This window comes from Hibiscus syriacus, unplaced genomic scaffold (assembly GCF_006381635.1).
Source record: "Hibiscus syriacus cultivar Baekdansim isolate YM2019G1 unplaced genomic scaffold, ASM638163v2 tig00110987_pilon, whole genome shotgun sequence".
Taxonomy (NCBI): Eukaryota; Viridiplantae; Streptophyta; class Magnoliopsida; order Malvales; family Malvaceae; genus Hibiscus; species Hibiscus syriacus.
Genome location: NW_024062941.1, coordinates 2,602,365 through 2,624,483, shown reverse-complemented (window position 1 = coordinate 2,624,483; position 22,119 = coordinate 2,602,365). Strand labels below are relative to the sequence as shown.

General features: G+C 32.9%; 2 pseudogenes; both read left to right on the top strand.

Moving 5' to 3' along the window:
* Nucleotides 1-16,653: 16,653 nt before the first annotated feature.
* Nucleotides 16,654-17,942, top strand: LOC120148792 (annotated as a pseudogene).
* A 2,049-nt stretch (nt 17,943-19,991) lies between these two features.
* Nucleotides 19,992-21,838, top strand: LOC120148812 (annotated as a pseudogene).
* Nucleotides 21,839-22,119: the final 281 nt, after the last annotated feature.

Below are 22,119 nucleotides of genomic sequence, written 5' to 3'. Positions count from 1 at the left end.
CCTCCCTAATTAAAACTAATGTAAAACCCTAATTTCTAAACTTGATACGAATATTAATCTAATTTAAAACTAAATCTACAATTTAAACTATGAAATATTGAACTATTTAAACAATTTAATTTAAAATTTTAAAATATCAAATAATAAAAGATAAAAAAATTAAAATCAAAATAAACATAAAATAGGAGGACCCAATTGCATAAATATAAAATTAATAAACTAAATGGGAACAAATTAAACATAAAATAGGACTAAATTAAATTAAATCAAAATTTGAAGGCTAAATTGAAATAAAATAAAAATAAACATATTAGGGACTAAAATATAAAACACGATGGAATTAAAGGGGCCAAATGGAAATTTTCCAATTATTTAAGCCTTAAAAAATAAATTGTTAAATAAAAAAGGACAAATTACATAATCAATCCACAATTTTTTTTAAAAAAAAAGTTAAAAGGTCACTACACATGACCAAAGTGCAAAAACACGGTTAAATAATAGGGACTAAAAACTAATTTCACCAAAATATATATATCATGAGTAAAAATTGGTAAATCATAAAATTAGTCCCTACTGGTGACCAAAATGCAGAAACACGCTGAAGTTAGGGGATTAAAACACGAATAACCTAAAAAATAAAGCATGCATAGTTAAAAGGTGAAATAGCAGTTTTGGTCCCTTCAGGGACCAAACTAAAAAACAAGAAGGACCAAACTGCAAAAGCACGAAGGACCAAATTGCAAAAGTACGGCAAAATACCAGGGGCTAAATGCAAATAACCCCTTAATTTTTTTTTCTATAAATGTCAATCATTCTCTTTTATTTTCATTTGCAACAATTTTCAGAAAAAAGAGAGAGAAACTCTCTTCTCTCTCACCCAACTTCGGTCGACCGTGTATGTTGTCTGGCCTCCGTCTGGCTGCCGTACACGGTGGCCGAAAATCCCAAATCGACCCAAAACCTTCCTCGAGCATAGATCTACTAGCCTAGGACCTTACTTAGGGCTAAAACCATCGAAAAATACTTTAAAAAGCCCCCAAAACCAGCCCCGGCTACTCGATTCTCAGGCGCTCCAGCAACCGCTAAGAGGAAACGGCTACTCAAGTACGGTTAGATCTTCCATTTTTCTTTATTTCCCACATTTTTTGTTGTAAAATGAGGTGTTGTTGCATGTTAAAAAAACTCTATTTTTTCTTTATTTTCGGGTTAAAACAGTTTAGAATGAAACTAAAAAAAGAATTTTTGTTTCGAAATATCAAAGAAATAGAAAGATCTTCCCCCTTTTGATATTCAAAACTGAAGGCAATATGACACAAGGAGACAGAAACACACAAAAAAGAGTTATTCGAATACCGGAAAAAATAGATAAAAACCTTGTTTTATTGCTTTGATTGAAATCTGTTACATTGCTCTTTTTTTCATAACCGAGAGGAGCGCCCCCTACAATGCTTCTGGGGTTTTTATACCCATTACATGTAAAATAAAATAAAAAAATTAATTTATTGATGTTGCTTGGTGTTGATGGAGTGATTAGGCTGCTGATTGGTGGTGGCAGGGCATGGCACGGGTGTTGGAGCAACAGGGGGTAGCGTGGAGTGTTGGAGTTTCAGGTGCAGCAAATAGTGGATGCTGACTGGGGGTGATGTTGAATCGGTTGGGTCGGGTTTGGTTTGGACTCGGTTTGGATCTGGTTTTGGGGTTTAGTTTAGTTTGGATAATATGTAATGAGTTTTTTTAGTTTGGGTTTTATAATAGGTTGAATTGAGGCCCGACTTTGTTGGGTCAAAAAAATGGTTCTTACAGCTACCCCTTTTTGCTCATTGTTATAAAACGGGAATAGAGAAAAGACACAAAGCACCACTTTTCAACGTGGTCTCTGCTTGTCAAGCTATGAACTCTTCGTTGGGAATGTCAATTCTTCTATTTCTGTGAAATCGTCGAGTCCTTGCTGCAAATTATATCATCTTTCTTCGTTCTCTTGACTGAGTCTCCATCTTCAGTTCTTCAAGTTATGGGCTCTTCTCATTATGATCTTTCCACTGGAAATGTTTCCTTCGAGTGATGCGTTTCTGATTCGAAGTGTTGTGAATCGAGCAAATGAAATGTGAACCCCTCTAGTGGGGCATCACTGAATCGAAATACAGTGAATCGAGTGAAGGAAATGTTGAAAACACCCTGCCCGATGGTCTTATAATGGCCTGGATGACTTATCATCTTGCCCGAAAGACTTATAGATGACACGAAGGATTTAAGCATCATGCTCGAAAGACTTACTGATGGTCTGAAAGACTTACGTATCAAGAAACCCTTGAAAATCAAGCTTAGTTTCTTAAAATATTTCGTTTTCAGTTGTCATCAAGGAACCCCTAAAAATTATGCTTAGCTTCCTTTAAAAATTCTTTGGAGATAATCATCAAGAAACCCCTGAAAATAAGGCTTAGTTTTTGATAACTCATTTAAAAACATCCTGCCCGAAGGTCTTATGGATAGTCCGAAGGACTTATCATCTTGCTCGAAAGACTTACTGATGACCCGAAGGACTTACTTATCAAGAAACCCTTGAAAATCAAGCCTAGTTTCTTAAAATCTTTCATTTTCAGTTGTCATCAAGGAACCCCTAAAAATTAGGCTTAGCTTCATTTTAAAATTTCTTTGGAGATAATCATCAAGAAACCCCTGAAAATCAGGCTTAACTTTTTTTTTTAATTATTTGGAAACCATCATCAAGAAACCCCTAAAAATTAGGCTTAACATTTTTTTAATTATTTGGAAACCATCATCAAGAAACCCCTAAAAATTACGCTTAGCTTCTTTTAAGAATTCATTGAAAATCATCATCAAGAAACCCCTAAAAATCATGCTTAGTTTCTTTAAAAATTCTTTTGAAAATATCATGTTGTTTGGGTAATGTGCCCCCACATCAAAGTAATGATGCTTCTTGGATTAGGTTTATCAATTCTTGAGGTTATGTCACTCGGAATATACTTCCATTCATTCAAGGCTTGAGTTTTGTCTTTTCCTTCTATTATTTTCTTGAAAAATCTGTAAAGATATGCTTTGATGCATGAAATGTGAATGCAATATGTATCTATATGTAATTGCATGACACTTTTATATGCAGAAATGTTTATCAGTAACCCTCTTTTGACTTCCAAATAGAGATTTCAGTCTTTCTTCACTTGATCACTCTTGTATGGATTTTGCCCCCAACATCAGCATGGTCAAACTAATCCTTGGAAAAATCACGTCCCTCTCATCTTCTATCTTTTTTATTGCTTCTTCAGCATGATTCTAGAAGAAGTGTTTCCTCCCTTGAATTCTTGTTGCGATTAAGTAGATGACTGAGCACCTTACAAGTCTTTGACTTGATTTTTTTCAATCAAAATTGTTTCTCAAGATTCATTTGTTAATTGAAGTGTGAGTGGTTCGTTTATCTAGGTAAGCTTTGTTTGTTTTCATTATGCTCTTGGCACTCTAATCAGTCAGGCTCATTCATCATGTCTGTTTGATTCAATCTTGTTATCTTAACGACATCTGGCTTTGGTAATGTCCCAATATGGGTACTCATGGCTCTCTTAGTGCCAAAATCTTAATCTTGAATGGCATCACTCTTGTGTCGCTAATCAACAATGTTAACGAATAGCTTGAGGGCTCCTCTTCATGATGCCACAACCAGATAGACACTTAAGAAGTGATCAATTCCTCTAACATGATTTTCTTTTCTTTGCTATGAGTTGGGATATGTGCCACCTTCAACTAAGGCGATCATCTACATCTGACAATGACACAATGAAGTGTTAGAAGTTTTATCCTCCAGTCTTTATGATCTCTCAGACTGATTGCTTTTAAGAAATGCTTCATTGTTCTGATATCATTTGTTCTTCTCTAACTGATGCAGAATGAGCCTCCCCAGCTTCCAGGACCTTTTCCACTTGAGATTGTCATGTTTGAAAATGTTTCTCTTTTTTCTATTATTTAGAAATGTGAAAATTTTGTTGAATAAATTTCAAAAGTGTTGTCATTTTTTTCTGGCTCACAATCAAATCAAATTGTAAAACAAGAGTTCATTGAATATCAAATAAGTCAAATTTTCTTTCAATCCTTAAAACATTATATACATTTGAAAAGTGTAAAGATTAATGTTGATATAATGCTTAGGCTGACTTAGGAAGATGTGTTTCGGGTTAATTTGGGGAGGTAATTTGTTTCAGGTTGGCTTCTTGCATCCTCAATCCTGGTGTTCATTGACTTGATGAAGCAGCCATCATGATTCTCTTATGGAAATGTTTCATGGTTTTCAACCCTCGTGAGCGCCTTTGGACTGTGCAATGCTTTATCAAAACGTAAACAAGATCGTCTTCTGTGCAGTAGTTGATATAACTCGTGTTTGAGCTGTCTTTTCAGGTTTTCAACTCAAATTCTCCTTTGGTTTCAAGACGTCATCTAAAATTTAACATCTTGAAGCTTCCTTTTATTAATTTTCCCCATAATGCATTAAAAATTTTAGAAAACTAATTTTTGCAAATAAAATTAACCTTGAGTGACGGAATGAAATATGAAGATAGTACTTAGAAATCCATTTATGATTAGAAGGTACTTTTCAGGTACGTAACGTAGGCAGGGGCTCACAGTTATGAAAGAAAGGGATAAATAGGTCCAAACAAGTTTTTAAGGGTTAACGAACCAATGATCAATTCGTTATGCTGTCTTCAATCTTGTCTTGCTTGACTTGAATCTTCTCGCGTGTATTTTATTCTCTTTTTATTTTGTTTTGGTGTTCTCTGATCTTATAGCGAATTGATTCTAGATCTTTGAACCGCTCGTCTTAAAGTATTTGATCGATTTTCTTTCTTCTTTCTTTCTTTTACTTTTCTTTTTTCTTTTTTCTTTTTTCATTCTTTTTCCTTCTTTCTTTCTTTTCTTTCTCTTTTTTAAGTTTTTTTTATATATATTATTTCTCTCTTTTCTTTCTTTTTGTGTGTTTTTCTTTTTTTTTCCATATTTTTCTTCTTTCTCTTTGTGTCGTCAACACGATTTGATCTTCGAGCGCTTCTTATTTGGTCTAACTTGCGGTCTCTTGTTATTTGTCACTTTATTTCATCATGACTTTCTTCTGTAGTGAAATCTGGGTTAATGATCTTCACTCATACGAGCTGGTATCCTTCACCTTTGCCCCCCAGTGTGGAGGGTGATCCTTGGTTAGGGTTGAATCAGAAGAAAAAAATATTATAGGCTCAAAAAGGGACAACAAGGGATATATATATACATATATTTGAAAGGATACATGAAACAAAGACGTTCATCATCTTATACATGGAAATCTTTGTAAAAGAGGTATCCCAGGGGGACAAGTTTTCAGGATTAACCTTATTTACATGAAAACAATATAATTAATGCATGATAGAATTATTTTAATGATTCTCTTTATTTCTTCTTCTTCTATTTGCTCTTAGTATGCCACAATTATTCGAATTCTCAAAAATTGAGTCGCAACACTACATCTTGTATTTCTTGTAGGAAATGTATCTTGTCTTTCTTGCAGGAAAGGTCATCGTCATGTCTCCCAGGATTCATTGAGGTTGGGAAATGAATTTTGGTTTAGTTTCTAAAAAGAGAAATGTGTGACTTTAAAGTCGTTATTCTGAAAAGGGTAATGTCATGGAAAGACTATTTCTGTATGGAAAGGTAAAAGTACAGGTTTTGGTGCCTCGGGGGATAAGGGCATGACTTTATTGTTTCGAAGGGAGGTGATGTCAAAGTTTAGTCTTTTGGTAATGAGCACACGACGTGTAAGGAAACGAGTAAGGGTGTTCGGCTTTGGAGGGAATAAGAAAGGTTTAATCTTACCCCTTGTCAACGGTTTATAATTAATAAAGTAGTAAAAGAGCCTTTAATTGATTCAATATTAAAAAATTACAAGATTAAAACTTGATTTATTGCTCATAACTTTGGAAAACGACATAAGCTCAATCAACAAAATATTTATTGAGTATGCAAAGAACAAAAACACGTTCAAACAGGATAATGCCAGTGTCATAAGGCTTCACGGTGGGTGGAAGAACTTCCTTTTAATTGTCCCCAGAATGTCTCATTATGAGTTAAAGGTCAATACCCCTGGGTCAAACAAAATATGGGCTCAGCTTCTCAGTGCCCTATAGATCTTGATGATGTGCCTCGAACTTCATACGACGCTAACATCATGTCCATAGCTCTCAATTCTTTTCTAGGAACGAATTAGGTGACTTCTTCTTACCTCAAAACTTTTATCATGAGATTCTCTGCAAGTTATTCCCTGGATTCGTGATTAATGCAAGTTGAGATGCAATGTATACCATGTAATGTACAATGTATATATGCTAATGCAAAGATGCACATGCAAATGCGAAATGGGTGTGCAAAATACGAGATACAAATGCAACAAGGAATTGATCCAAAAATAAATGTTCCTTGAACAATTCTTGAAAAACCGAAAATGTCTCGGTACACTGGGAAAGTGAAAGTTTGGTCCATCTGTGAGTTGTCAAGCTCCTACGAGCATATGGGTACTGCATCATTTTCAAATCTTCTACTTCATCTCCTACTTTCATAAATCTTTCGGGCTGATTCATGATCTTCAGTTGTTGGCTTCACCATCGAATCTTCTCGAGTACAACTTGTTACCTCAGCATGCATACGTCTGGCTCGTGTCCTTACTCGATAGACTCTCTCTTGACGCTATTCGATCTACGTGGAGCATCTTTGAAATTCTATTGATCCCAGTGAAAGGCATTGTTGTGGCTTTGTTTTCCAATAACCTTCTAAACAATCAGTTATTTAAGGGGTCAATACCTTTGAATAATATGTCATGTTCATGCAAAAATGCAACAAGACCAGACAAAATGAAATCAATGTTAGTAGAAACAAAAAGAATCAAGATAGTTGAAATGTTCTTCTGTAGTGAAATCTGGGTTAATGATCTTCACTCATACGAGCTGGTATCCTTCACCTTTGCCCCCCAGTGTGGAGGGTGATCCTTGGTTAGGGTTAATCAGAAGAAAAAATATTATAGGCTCAAAAAGGGACAACAAGGGATATATATACATATATTTGAAAGGATACATGAACAAGACGTTCATCATCTTATACATGGAAATCTTTGTAAAAGAGGTATCCCAGGGGGACAAGTTTTCAGGATTACCTTATTTACATGAAAACAATAATTAATGCATGATAGAATTATTTTTAATGATTCTCTTTATTTCTTCTTCTTCTATTTGCTCTTAGTATGCCACAATTATTCGAATTCTCAAAAAATTGGAGTCGCAACTACATCTTGTATTTCTTGTAGGAAATGTATCTTGTCTTTCTTGCAGGAAAGGTCATCGTCATGTCTCCCAGGATCATTGAGGTTGGGAAATGAATTTTGGTTTAGTTTCTAAAAAGAATGTGACTTTAAAGTCGTTATTCTGAAAAGGGTAATGTCATGGAAAGACTATTTCTGTATGGAAAGGTAAAAGTACAGGTTTTGGTGCCTCGGGGGATAAGGGCATGACTTTATTGTTTCGAAGGGAGGTGATGTCAAAGTTTAGTCTTTTGGTAATGAGCACACGACGTGTAAGGAAACGAGTAAGGGTGTTCGGCTTTGGAGGGAATAAGAAGGTTTAATCTTACCCCTTGTCAACGGTTTATAATTAATAAAGTAGTAAAAGAGCCTTTAATTGATTCAATATTAAAAAATTACAAGATTAAAACTTGATTTATTGCTCATAACTTTGGAAAACGACATAAGCTCAATCAACAAAATATTTATTGAGTATGCAAAGAACAAAAACACGTTCAAACAGATAATGCCAGTGTCATAAGGCTTCACGGTGGTGGAAGAACTTCCTTTTAATTGTCCCCAGAATGTCTCATACGAGTTAAAGGTCAATACCCCTGGGTCAACAAATATTGCTCAGCTCTCAGTGCCCTAGATCTTGATGATGTGCCTCGAACTTCATACGACGCTAACATCATGTCCATAGCTCTCAATTCTTTTCTAGGAACGAATTAGGTGACTTCTTCTTACCTCAAAACTTTTATCATGAGATTCTCTGCAAGTTATTCCCTGGATTCGTGATTAATGCAAGTTGAGATGCAATGTATACCATGTAATGTACAATGTATATATGCTAATGCAAAGATGCACATGCAAATGCGAAATGGGTGTGCAAAATACGAGATACAAATGCAACAAGGAATTGATCCAAAAATAAATGTTCCTTGAACAATTCTTGAAAAACCGAAAATGTCTCGGTACACTGGGAAAGTGAAAGTTTGGTCCATCTGTGAGTTGTCAAGCTCCTACGAGCATATGGGTACTGCATCATTTTCAAATCTTCTACTTCATCTCCTACTTTCATAAATCTTTCGGGCTGATTCATGATCTTCAGTTGTTGGCTTCACCATCGAATCTTCTCGAGTACAACTTGTTACCTCAGCATGCATACGTCTGGCTCGTGTCCTTACTCGATAGACTCTCTCTTGACGCTATTCGATCTACGTGGAGCATCTTTGAAATTCTATTGATCCCAGTGAAAGGCATTGTTGTGGCTTTGTTTTCCAATAACCTTCTAAACAATCAGTTATTTAAGGGGTCAATACCTTTGAATGATATGTCATGTTCATGCAAAAATGCAACAAGACCAGACAAAATGAAATCAATGTTAGTAGAAACAAAAAGAATCAAGATAGTTGAAATGATTAGTTAAATAAATGTAATCTTAGTAATAATAAATAATTCTGACTCAAAGTTGAGACTGAAAAAAGACATACAAAGAAAATTAATAATCCTAACCGCATGTGTTCTAGTTCTCCTAGGTTATCCACATGACTCTAACGGGGTAGGTTTACTAAATTCTCTATATGAAGTTGGGTTCTAGCAACGGTTCCCAAGCCATCTTTATATCATGCTAAGGTTACCTCCGATTCTGGCCCATTACAGACTTGCGAATCGGATTCTGCTTAGAGATCACATCGCTAAAAGCGTATCTCAGAACTGATATCTGAACAGAAAACTTAGGATGCTTATCATAGATACTTTATCAGACCCACACAAGGAAGCCTAATGCTCCTCATGAGGTGTGACGTTTCTCCCTACTTAGGTAAACCAGGTTTGAGCTCGGGTTTAGAGCTATGATATACAACAATCCTAAATATTCACAGAAGTGTAAGCATTAATCAGAGAGAATTTTTTCTTTTGAAATAACATAATGAATTGCAAATTAAAACAAGATCGAACTCATATTTTACCAAAATCCTAAATATAGGGTAACCAAATCATGGCTCAACTCTCAATTTGTTTTAAAAAAACGTCCCCAGTGGAATCGCCAAGTTATCGACACCGTTTTTTGCCCGAGAGAGGAAAAGACTGATACCGACTCGGGGTTTTTATCTTTTGAAAAGGATTTTGAAATGTGAGGAGTCACCACCAATCATTTAAGGTGCGATTGGGACACCATAAAACCGGGTGATTTTAATAAAACATTTTACTTTTATCAAAATACCAAGTTTTAAGGTGTGTAAAAATCTAGAAATCAGGTTCGGGAGTCAGTTACGGGTGGGGAAGGATTATCACCCCCATAAGCGCCCAAAAATTGGTACCTAGTTGATTACCCTATATTTAAAATTAAAAAATTTGAGTTCAATCTTCATTTAATTTGAAAATAATTATGGATGCAAAGTTAAAAAGGGTATTCGTTTATTGAGACTGATAGCATTCGCTCCCAAGCGTAAATGTGGGAGATCAGCTATTGTGTCTAATAACCGAATATTGCCTCTTTTTTTATAAAATCATAATGTGGTATTTGAAAAGGATGTCGACCTATTTTGGGAATCACCGGTAATCACCCCCTGAGCATACTTGTGGGAGAAATACTATTAATTCCCTAATAAGTGAACATTGCCTTAGGTTTGAAAATAAAATGCAATCAAACTAATTTTTATTTAATCCTAATTCAACTAAGGTAAATTAGAGGCTTTTCTACCTTAAGGTGTCAAATTATGAAATTAAAGGAACCTAGAGGCTCAAACCTAAAAACGTAGGCTCTAATATTAATCTTATTCAATTTTAATCAATTATTGAATCAAATAACCGAGATGGTCCCTCGAGCATTTACGTGAGGGCCGACTCAAATTATCCCCTTAATTAAGAGACTAGTTTAAAACCTAACCTAAAGTAGATGCTCTATTTAACCTATTTAATTATGTCAATATTAAAGGTCTATTCGAAGTTTGGGAACTAAAAGGGTCAAGGTCTAAAATATCGAGTTCTAAAGGACTAAAAGAATAAGGACCTAAATCAATAAATTCCAAAGTTGGGGACTAATCTAAACTAAAAACCAATTATATAAGCTATTAAACCTAAAGTATTCTTTTAGAAAATATTTATTATTAATAAATTAAAACTCGACTCGAATTGCTCTCTAATTAAAACTAATGTGAAACTATAATTTCTAAGCTTGATTCGAATGTTAATCTAATTTAAAACTAAATCTAGAATTGAAACTAAGAATTAATGAACTATTTAAACAATTTAATTTAAAAAAATTAAAATTTCAAATAAAAAAATAAAAAAAAGTAAAATAAAACCAACATAAAATAGGAGGACCTAATTGCATAAATATAAAATCACTAAACTAAATGGAAACAAATTAAACATAAAATAGGACTAGATTAATTTAAATCAAAATTCCAAGGCTAAATGGAAAAAAAATAAAAATAAATAGATTAGGGACTAAAATATAAAACATGTTGGAATTAAAGGGGCTTAATGGTAATTTTCCAATTTATTTAAGCCTTAAAAAATAAATTGTTAAATAAAAAAGATAAATTACATAATCAATCCATAAAATTTTAAAAAAAATTAAAAGGTCACTATACGTGACCAAAGTGCGCGAACACGATTAAATAATAGGGACTGAAAAATAATTTCACCAAAAATATATATCATGAGTAAAAAATGGGTAAATCACAAAAGCAGTCCCTACTGGTGACCAGAATACAAAAACACACTAAAGTTAGGGGGATTAAAATGCGAATAACCCAAAAATTAAAGCATGCACAACAAAAAGGTGGAATAGCAATTTTGGTCCCTTCAGAGACTAAACTGCAAAAACAAGGAAAATACCAGGGGCTAAACACAAATAACCCCTTAATTGTTTTTCTATAAACGCCAATCATTCTTTTTTTTCATTTGCAACAATTTTCAGAAAAAAAGAGAGAGAAACTCTACCATCCTCGAGCATAGATCTACCATCCTAGGACCTTACTTAGGGCACCTAAAAGACCTTGAAAAGCCCCCAAAACCAACCCCAACTCCTCGATTCTCACGCACTTCGGCGATCGTTAAGAGGAAACGGTCACTCAGGTACGGTTAGATCTGCCATTTTTCTTTATTTCCCATAATTTTTGTTGTAAAATGAGCGGCTATTGCATGTTAAAAAAATTTCTGTTTTTTCTTTATTTTCGGGTTAAAAAAGTTTAAAATGAAACTAAAAAAAAGAATTTTTGTTTCGAAATATCAAAGAAAAAGAAAGATATTCCCCCTTTTGATATTCAAACCCGAAGGCAATAGGACACAAGGAGACAGAAACACACACACACAAAAAAGAGTTATTCGAATACAAAAAAAATAGATAAAAACCTTGTTTTATTGCTTTGATTGAAATCGATTACAGTGCTTTTTTCAGAATCAAGAGGAGCGCCCCCTACAATGCTTAGTTATGGGGGTTTTAGACGCATTACACGTAAAATAAAATAAAAAAATTAATTTACTGATGTTGCTTACTGTTGATGGAGTGAGGAGGCTGCTGATTGGTGGTGAAAGGACATGGCATGGGTGTTGGACCAGCAGGGGGTAGCGTGGAGTGTTGGAGTTTCTGGGGCAGCAAATGGTGGATGTTGACTGAGGGTGATGTTAACCCGGGTCGGGTCGGGTTTGGTTTGGACATGATTTGGATATGGTTTTAGGGTTTAGTTTGGTTTGGATAATATGTAAATGATTTTGTTTTTTTAGTTTGGGTCAGGTTTTGTAATGGATTGAATTGAGGTCCCGGGTTTGTTGGGTCAGAAAAATGGTGCTTACAGTGATCATTTATATACTATCTTTTTTTTCTCTTCTTTGTTAAGTACTGGTGGACATATCACTCGTATGCACATCGTCATCATCTGTCAATTCGTGGTTGATGGTTCAAGGTTTATAAAGGGGTAACTTTTATTTCGAGGATTACTCCAATCATTTCAATTTTATTTTTAAGATAGTTAGATACAAAATATGGTAAAACTAACAAAATGATTACCCTAGATCAATGGTTGAGTGCCTTGTATCTCGTGCAAGTGGCCTAGATTCAATTCACTCTGGTAGCAAGAATAATTTCTTTCATTTTATCCTCATAGGTGTGACACCAATTAATTGGTAGAATAAAATAATTAAAAATGTTCTTGGAGTAAGAGAAAGATAATGTAGAAATTAAAAAAATTGACATGTTGAGCCACATCATTATTATCGTTACGTTTTTAACGGTGTGATACTAAATTGAAACCTAAATTAAACGTTAGGTACGATTTTGACAAAAAAATTAAGTACTAAAACAAAACAAAAGTGATAGTTTAAGCAGTAATTTATTCAAACAATTTACTTAATAAGAATAATTTAATTAATGGTGTGTTTTGGTATGCGACATTCAAAGTAAACTCATCTATTTTACATGTTTTTGATTGATTTGTTTTTTGTTTTTTTATTGATTTCAACAAATATCTAATTTATTATCCAATTTAAATAGTTTGACTATGAAATCAACCAACCAAATGGCTTCAATCTAATTTTTACATGTATTTTATGTACAAGCAAAACTACACCCCGATTAAATATATAGTTTTAAATATATTGAAAATTCATATTATTTTAAAATTTAAAATTTAATCTTTATACTTTAATTTTATGATGTTAAATTTTTGTATTATCTTTTATTTTAAAATTGTAATCCCTCCATGTTTATAGTTTTTATTAGTTTGATAGTTAAAAACTTTAAACATAAAGGAATAAAATACTCTAATTTTCAATTAATGATAATTTTTTTAGTTTATTTTTAAAACAAAGGGTCAAATTCATAAAAAAAATATGAATCTAGAGAAAAAAAAAAAGTTATTTAATATTTTTTTGTAATTATTAGGTCAGTAATTAACATTAAAATTGAACAAAAATAAAGAGAACAGTCCGTGTTTCAAATAAGAATTATATAATAATTTAATATTATAAACTTAAAATTATGATGATTAAATTTGAATTTTGAAATAGTATAAGAAACAAATATGTATTGTTGGAGGAACTGTGTATTAAATGTAGGAAAAGACATTAGAGAGAAACGAGGTTCATTTATTAACTGTATGATTAAGAATGTTTATGATGTCCTATTTTATGTGAGTTCAAACTCTTTATTTACTTCGAAAATTTAATACTTCTCATTTAATAATAAAAAGGAAAAAATATTAGAGAGAAGTTATCAATTGCACCTTCAAAGCAACGTAGTACATAACTGAATACAAAATAATATTTAGGGCCGATAAACAAAAAGTTATCTCTATATTAAAGATGGAGACATGATTTTATGTTAAATGATGAATTTATAAAATTTTAAAGATAAAAATAAATTATTAATAAAAAATAAAAACATATATAATTAAAATATATCGAAATTTGAAATTTTCTGCCTCTCTCTATACCCTTCTATCCATCTTTGAATAACAACTTATAATTTTGAAGGAAAAGCAAATACCATAAAAGCCCATCATGAGGATCGATCATGGAAGGTTTGGGCTCATGGAGGGACATGAACATCTTAGATACCTAACTCATAACTCTAAACCTAAAAATGTATGTTTGATTCTACACTATAAACTATATATGCCATAGACACCAAATATAGCCTTACAAGCTAAGAAAGATGTTTGATAAAAGCATATTTAATTTTACACACGATGGATCGATGGGTTTTGTCGTGGGATTATAACTTTAAAATTTTTAAATTCTTATTTAATTTATGTGTCTTTTGTATTTTTTAATCAATGATCTAATTTCACATTCTTTAAAATTTTGTAATTTTACATCCCTAAATTTTGGTAAAGTACACAAATGGACCCCTGACTATAGGATGTTGTTTTATTGAGTCATTTAACTATTAAAAGTTACAAAATGATTCCCCGACTTGTATCCCTAACATAAAATTCTACGTTTATCACTGATTATATATATATGGGTTAAGATCCACTTGCACAATGTAAAACTCTTTTAATTTTACACAAATTTAGAACAGTTGGATAAGTGAAAATAGATGGTTGAGATTAACAGTAGGAAAAATGATATGATCATGTTACACAATGTAAATTTTTTTTAGTTTTACAGATATTTAGGATAACTAGATGAGTGAAAATAGATAGCTGAAATTAACAGTAGGAAATGAGATGATACTCGCTTGAAAGAAAAAAAGCAGAGTCAAACTCAGTCACCTATATTTTCACTCATCTAACGGTCATAAATCTATATAAAACTAAAGAGCTTTATATTGTGTAAGTGGTTCCTAACCCTATATATATATATATATATATATATATATATATATATATATATATATATATATATATATTAGTTTCTTATAATTACCTTACAAACATACAAAAATGAATGAGGGTGGTTATTTTTGTTAGTGAAAAATCCACGTTAAAGTGAGTAAAAAACACCCATGGTTCCTCGCAATTGTCGTGTTGACGCACAAGGTGCTTTCGGATTTTCACAAACACCAAAATTAAACTTCCCCACCCCCAAACTTGCTAATATAACCATGTTTTGACACCCCATACCTTCCGTTTTCTTAGGCAACGTTTTTCATATTCAAAACACAGAAAATCTTCCAGATTTCTTGCGTTTCTTACACCCTACATCTGTGTTTTTTTCTAATCAATTTGTCTTCTTCCACCTGAGTGTTATTACATTTCAAGCTTCTGTCTGTAATTCAGTAGTAAAACTCTCGTCTTCATTTCAAAGGAGAGCTTTTCATCCAAAGATTAAACCATGTTGGAAGACATGATTCATCCACCAGAACAGCAACTTCCCATTGTAATTCTCTCAACTCCTCTTGAATTTTGTTTCTTTTTTATATGTTTAGACAAAGATTCTTTTCGCTATTGCCTAGGTTTTCATCCTTACTATTACAAGGTTTACGTGAGTTCTTGTTTAATATTTTTGTTCATTTGTTTCTTTGTTCATTTCATATCATTTTAAGTTGAATCATTTTCATGCCTTTCATTTTCATGTGAAATTTTACAAGTTTATATTTTGAACAAATTTGGTTTTAGGCTTTCCTTCATTTCATACATTACCCTGATTAAACAAAATCGAAAATAAAATAACATCCTTTTCTTTCTCGAAAAAAACATGCTTCAGAATTTCATTTAAATTTGATAATCGTCGACTTTGATCGAATTATATTAAATTCTCTGAATAATATGCATATAAGTTAATTTCTTAACATATACATTTCTCATTTCAAAAATGTCTTTCATCATCTTCCTAATCTAATCAATGGTATTTTCTCCTCTATATTTTGTTCCAACCTTTCTTCTTCTTCTTATTAAGCTAACGTGATTACTAAATAATATCCGTTCTAAATACTCTCAATCATTTGACAATAAACACTCAATCACTCTTGCAACCGCTGGTGCTCGAAATCAGGACCTTTAGTAACTTTTCTTTTTGATCTCAATAGATTAAGCAACTTTTCATGCTTATTGTTTAAGCTTTTGCAATTGTGATTCTTCTTTTCTTTTTCTCTTAGGTTGGGTGAAAGATCCTAAACACTTCACATGGAAAACATAAATGGGGTTTGGTAGTTTTATTTTCCATTTATTAAATTCCTATCGTTTGTTTAAATTTGGGTTTTTTTTTCATAAACTAAATAAATATAAGGGTAAACTACGTATTTAGTACCTAAATTATCAGTTTTGATTCATTTTAGTACCTAAAATTTCAATTTTTTCAAAACTATACCTAAAGTTTATTTTTTGTTTCATTTTAGTGACCCGCCATTAAGTTTTGAAAAAAATATGAAAATCTAGTTACCAAAACACGTTTGGTACCTAAATCATACTTAAGTTTTGAATTTTTTTTTGAAAATTTAGGCACTAAAATGGATCAAAACTGATAGCTTAGGTACTTAACGCGTTAAGTTTTTAACGACGGGTATTAAAATCAAACAAAAAGTAAACTTTAGGTAAGACTTTGAAAAAAGTGAAAATTTATGTACTAAAACATATCAAAACTGATAGTTTATGTACTAAATGCTTAATTTACCCTAAATATAATGTAGCATCAACTTCTGATATTTTTTTCTCAAAACATTAGTAGTGCTTTCAGTTCATGTACATGTCACATGGAGCACACATCATTTTCTTCTTTGTAAGAAATTATATTTTCATAAATTCATTGATATAAAGATAGATTTTCATTTTAATTTTCAGGAGGATATACCAATTCCGATCGGTAGACCAAATTTTTATTTTTCAGATAATGATTTTTTCTCAGACGTCCTGCAAAACTCTGAGGTCACTGATGACAACTCTTCCTATGACAATAATCTTAACATGCCACCGGATATTGAACAATTCAACGGCAACCAAAACAACGGGAACACGAATTCCGGCCCCACCACCTCCACCAGCACCAGCAACACCGCCACGAGCACCACGGCAGCCGCTGACAATAACAATCTGTCCATCATCTTTGATTCACCTGATGACATTTCAGCTTCCATAGACTTCTCTGAATCTCCATCCTTTTCAGTTCCTCCATTTCTAACCAATCAAGACCAATTCGACATTTCTTTAGTGCAAACTCAAATCCGGTTACCTGATGTTTCACCCGAGGAGCTCTCGTGGTACACCACCGACACGGTCGGACCGCTTTTAGGGCCGCCATTGTCGTCTGTTTTCGATGAAGACTGCTTGTCTTCGGTTCCTTCTTATGTCCCTTTAAACCCTTCATCACCTTCTTGCTCTTTCCTTGGCCATCCAATGGCCTCATTCATGCCTGCTGGTAGTTCTGGGATTTTCGCTGAGAGAATTCTTTTGAACTCTGAACTTCAACAACATGACTTGGAATTCCAGGGTGATAATGGTGGAATCTTTTGCCCAGATTCGGTCCAACGAGTTCTCAAACCTGGAGTCTTGCAGGTACTTGTTTAATATCTATCATTCCATATCTTATCTTATGCATCAAGCATCATTTTCTTATGGTTTTTTACTGTTTCAAAAAGGGTCTGAGCACTGATAATCAGCAGCTGGTCGGAGTAGCAACAAGAATCTCCACTCCATTAGCTTCAGATATTACGAGTTTGGAAGATTCACCTTTCAACAAAGTTGGAAAACTTTCTGTTGAGCAAAGGAAGGAGAAGATCCATAGATACATGAAGAAGAGGAATGAAAGGAACTTCAGCAAGAAAATCAAGGTCCCTATACTCTTCCTTCTCACATACATACATACATATATATATATATATACTTTGGTGTTTTAAGAATTGAAGAAGTGATGTGTATAATCAAATATGCAGTATGCATGCCGGAAGACATTAGCAGATAGCAGGCCCAGAGTGAGAGGAAGGTTTGCTAAAAATGATGAATTTGGAGAGACACGTAGGCAAGCTTGTAGCAATCATGAAGAAGAATATGATGATGAAGTAAGAGTCGTGTTTCCTTCTTGTTTTTACTCATAAAATTCCCATTTATGATATGTATTGACGAGGAAGTTTTGGTTTGATTTTGAAGCAGGTTGTGGTGAAAGAAGAGGAAGAGATGGTTGATTCCTCTGATATTTTTGCTCACATTAGTGGTGTTAACTCTTTCAAATGCAACTCTCAATCCAATCCTGGATTTAAAGTGTTAAACTATAATTAAGTTGGGATTACTAATAGATAGTGAATAAAACTGTAATTTTGTAGATATGGTGATTCCCATTGTATGTATGTGTACTGCACATAATCACCATGATATTATGGCATCCCTTAATTCTCGTAATCACTTGTTGAAGATATTGAATTTTATGTTAGGTTGCGAGCCTAAACAAGTAGTTTTTATTTTAATAGAAGTAGCTAGTCTTATTAAAAAGTTAAAATATCTAAAATTATAATAAGTGTGTATTATCATCGTAAATTAAATACATAATTCATACATTTTTCTATAACATTAAAACTAGTCACTTTATATCATATAAGGACCTTACATAGAAAAGGTTAAAAATCTAACCAAAAGAATCGAATAAAAAATAGATATAAATAAATTTGACTGCATTGGCAAATAAACCACAAAAGATGCTTAAGCTATTGAAATATCATTTAGAATCGCAAACCAAAGTCGATTTTCGTGAGAAACTATCCACGAACGCAAAATCGTGTATCCAAATTCAATCTGAGGGTCCATAACAGGGAAGACCACAAGATTACAAATAAGCGTCATCTTGATTGGTCGTTGCATCCTCAAATCCGACCCTGAGAAAACAAAAACCAAAAAGAACAGTTAAATGACCGAGAAAGATGACGAAAAACATGTCAAAAGGGAAAAAACGTTACCATAAAAGTAGAGAAAAACGTGTAATAAAAGCATAATTATTCTTATTAAAAAAAATTAAAAGAAACAAAGAGAGAAGAGAACCGGAGGTCGACAACCAATACAAAATTAATGTCGTCGTCAGCTAAACAAAATCAAAAAAAAAAGGTGACATGATCTATAAAACGGTATAAACTAAAAAAAAGATAAAGTAACTAGGATTTGAAGGTTAGGGTTTAGTAGTTTTTTCACTTGAATTGCTTCACTCACGTTTATATAATGAAATAAAAGTTCAAAGTACTACACCACTTTCATAAACTATCCTTTAATATGTTGAAAATAACATACTTCTTTTTTCAATTAAATTAGCTTAACCAATTGATTCGTCGAATATTCATTTTTTATATGTTATGAATTCATAAATAAAAGAAAAACCAAAGTAATATTAATGTAGATAAATTTTTAACATTTGTTTGTATGGTCATTGTATGATTTCAAGTGACTTATTTATTGTGTAAATTGTTATAGAAATATGTCTTATTAAGTATTTAATTTATGTTTATGGTTATGAAATTTCGTTATAATTTTTAGTATTTTCTTAATAAATTAATTACTTCTATTTACATAAAAAAAGAAATATAAAAATATATAATTACATATAACATCACGTGACTGAAAAAGACAAAGAAAATAGAAGCATAGATAAAAATGATCATAAATCTAAAAATGGATGAACATGGTTGGTTCAAGTGGTAAACAACTTGGTATCGCTTAAGCAAGTCTTGAGTTTGAGATTTTGTATATACAAAAAATTTCAATTGTGAGATTCACCCACCAAAATCAAGTATACAACACAGGTCGATCCGAATTAATCAAGATAAAGTCTTGACCTGTGGCAGAACCACATGGGACAGGAGGGGACATGACTCACCCCAACTTTTATGGTTTAATTGTATTTTAAGCTCTTAAAATTTTAAAACCATTAAAATTAAGTCTTGAACCTCCTTAAATTTTCTAGTTTAATTAACTTTTAAGACATTATCAGCTTTAAAGTTAAATGAAATTAAGTCTTGACACTAATTTTTTTGTTTAATTACTTTTTAAGACATGACAATTTTAAAATCAGTGAAATTAATCCTTAATAATCTATTTTTGTGGTTTAATTATCTTTTAGAACCATGCTAGTTTCAAAGATAAACAACTTGATCTCTTCCATAATTTAATCCTAGTTCTACCTTGGCCTTAGGATCCGGAAGAACAATATATATATATATAAAGCTAAAATTGGGCTTTCAAAAAGTATAAGAAAGACCATTGAAAGAGCAAACCCATCTCGTTTAAGCCCAAAAGTTCATCAACAATTGAAAACCCAAAACTACAAAAAAATTGTAATGTCTAAATTCGAATCCTCTCTATCCTTTTCCATTTCCTCTTCGAAGAGCCTGAAGGGGAAAGAACAACAAATATAAAGAGTATGGCAACTGCGGCGGCCGCGGAAGTTAACGTCCCTGCAGCGGCGGCGGCGGAAGAAACACCCGTAACATGAGCTGAGAAGCAGCCACATAAGCTTGAAAGAAAGTGGACCTTTTGGTTTGATAGCCAGTCGAAGCCTAAACAAAGCGCTGCTTGGGGTAGCACCCTACGTAAAGTTTACAACTTTTACACCATTGAAGAATTTTGGTGGTACTTTTATAAAAAAAACCACTCATCTTTTTATGTATTTTTTAATGATATGTTGATTTATTGGAGATTTGGTTTATTTAATAAGAGAAATGGGGTTCTTAAGAAGTGGACTTTATTGTTTTCATTATATAAAATCTAATCTGAATTGTTAGCATGTTCTCATTTCTTGTGATTCAGTTTACTGATATTGTTCATCTTAAGTTTCAAGGGAATTATTTTGGTTTCCATTATTTTAATTGCTGTTTATTATTTTTTGCTTTGAAAATGAAGGCTCTAACATTCTTTGTGTTATGTATCAGTTCGTATGATCAAATATTCAAGCCCAGCAATTTTCCTGGAAATGCTGATTTTCACTTGTTTAAGGTTGGTATTGAGCCCAAATGGGAAGATGTTGAGTGTGCTAATGGAGGAAAGTGGTCTGTTGCTAGCAACATGAAGACTAATCTTGAGAACATGTGGCTTGAAACTGTAGGTGTCTTGTCTCTAGTAGCATGTTGTTACTCCTATATGTGGAACTTTACCTTATTTGGCTAACCGATCCCATTTTATGGCAGTTGATGGCATTGATCGCGGAGCAATTCCATGATTCGGACGAGATTTGTGGCGTAGTTGCTAGCGTACGCCAAAGGCAGAACAAACTTGCATTGTGGACCAAAACAGCAACAAACGAGACTGCTCAGGTCTTTATCTTAGTAACTGTTGATACTTTGTATCTGAACCTATTTTTTTTGTGGAGCCACGTTTTATATTCGGCGGAACCTATCTTCATGTTATTTTCTTGTTTGAATCCATTTGCTTATGAATGACCTTTTCAAATTTCTACTTGGAACTTCCTTTGGCGATCACTCTGTAAGAAATTACTTGTAGTTTACATGCATGAAATTATACGATTGTATTTATGTTGATGGTTTTTTTGGTCTGATGAGTCAGTAACAGGCTTAAACCTATCTGATTGCTTCTGCTGCATTGCATACAATTGATTACCGTGTTTAATCGGCTAAAGCTTTTGTTGCAACAACAGGTTCATGTATTCAATTAGAATGTGAAATAAGATTGTTTATCTTGATGTAACAATTAGGTGCCACTTACAATCCATGATTCATCTTTTGCTGGTGATGCCTCGAAACTTCATTTTCTTTGCATGTGAGCTTATTGTTTCCACATTTATAAAGTATGCTGTCACAATTCCATATTGCAATGGCATGTTGTTGCACCACGAAATTTCCCTAAGCACACTGAATCTGCAGCCACTTGTTGTTTATTGCATACCTTTGATGTTTATTCCATATGTTTTGATGATTTTAATTGGAACCGTGTGATACAGATGGGTATTGGAAGGAAGTGGAAGGAGATCATTGACATCAATGATAAAATCAATTATAGCTTCCATGTAAAGCTTCATTAGACCAATACTTGTGATTTCGGGTGTATATTCTGTTATCGTGACCGACTGTGTTGCACGTTACAGGACGACTCTCGGAGGGAAAGATCGGCTAAAGGCCGATACAACGTCTGAATTCTTAGCAGGTTTCGTTGCTAAGCTGTGCACTATGTTGCTGAACTTTCAACATTCAGAATCTGTTGTTACTACAGGCAGTTTTGATATTTCAACATATTGAGATTTTTTTGTTTCCAGGAACAAGTGCATTGTTTCCATACTATTAGTAAAACTTGTGTTCTCAGAGAATTTTATCAAGAGCGTAAATTTTTAGAGTAAATTGAATAATATTTTAGGTTGAGACCGAAGATATTACGGAATTACATAACTATTCCGGTTGTAATCTTAAAAGTTATCGTCAAGACATTCTCAGTTGTAATTAAAATTAT